This window comes from Anneissia japonica, unplaced genomic scaffold (genome assembly GCF_011630105.1).
Source record: "Anneissia japonica isolate Jap-2015-1 unplaced genomic scaffold, ASM1163010v1 scaffold3531_len492141_cov184, whole genome shotgun sequence".
In the NCBI taxonomy this organism is placed as follows: Eukaryota; Metazoa; Echinodermata; class Crinoidea; order Comatulida; family Comatulidae; genus Anneissia; species Anneissia japonica.
In genome coordinates this window covers 383,453-384,010 of record NW_022702905.1, presented here as the reverse complement: position 1 = coordinate 384,010, position 558 = coordinate 383,453, and the positions used below count along the sequence as shown (strand labels likewise).

Below are 558 nucleotides of genomic sequence, written 5' to 3'. Positions count from 1 at the left end.
TACATTATAACATATATACATACTTTTATAAATACATTTATATACTTATATATGTATATATAAGTATGTATATATGTTATAATGTATATATGTATGTGTATATATATATTATATATATATTATATATATATACATACATATCATATATGCATTATAACATATATACATACATATGTATATATACACACACATGCATATATACATACTTATATATATATACACACATATATACATATATATATAATATATAGACATATATACGTATATATATACATAATATACATACTTATATATACATACTTATATATACATATATACACATATATATACACACATATACATACTTATATATATACATACTTATATATATACATATATATACATACACATATATATATACATACTTATATATACATATATACACATACTTACATATATACTTATATAGGCCTATATATATATAAATATATATACACACACATAAACATATATATATATACATACATATGTATATATATATAAATATATATATATGTATATATATATATATGCATATAT

General features: G+C 14.5%; 1 protein-coding gene across 1 annotated transcript in view; it reads left to right on the top strand.

Annotated features, from left to right (window-relative positions):
- Positions 1–558, top strand: part of LOC117104149 (histidine triad nucleotide-binding protein 3-like) — a 14,803-nt gene that overhangs the window by 7,109 nt on the left and 7,136 nt on the right. The gene's annotated exons all lie outside the window — the stretch shown is intronic.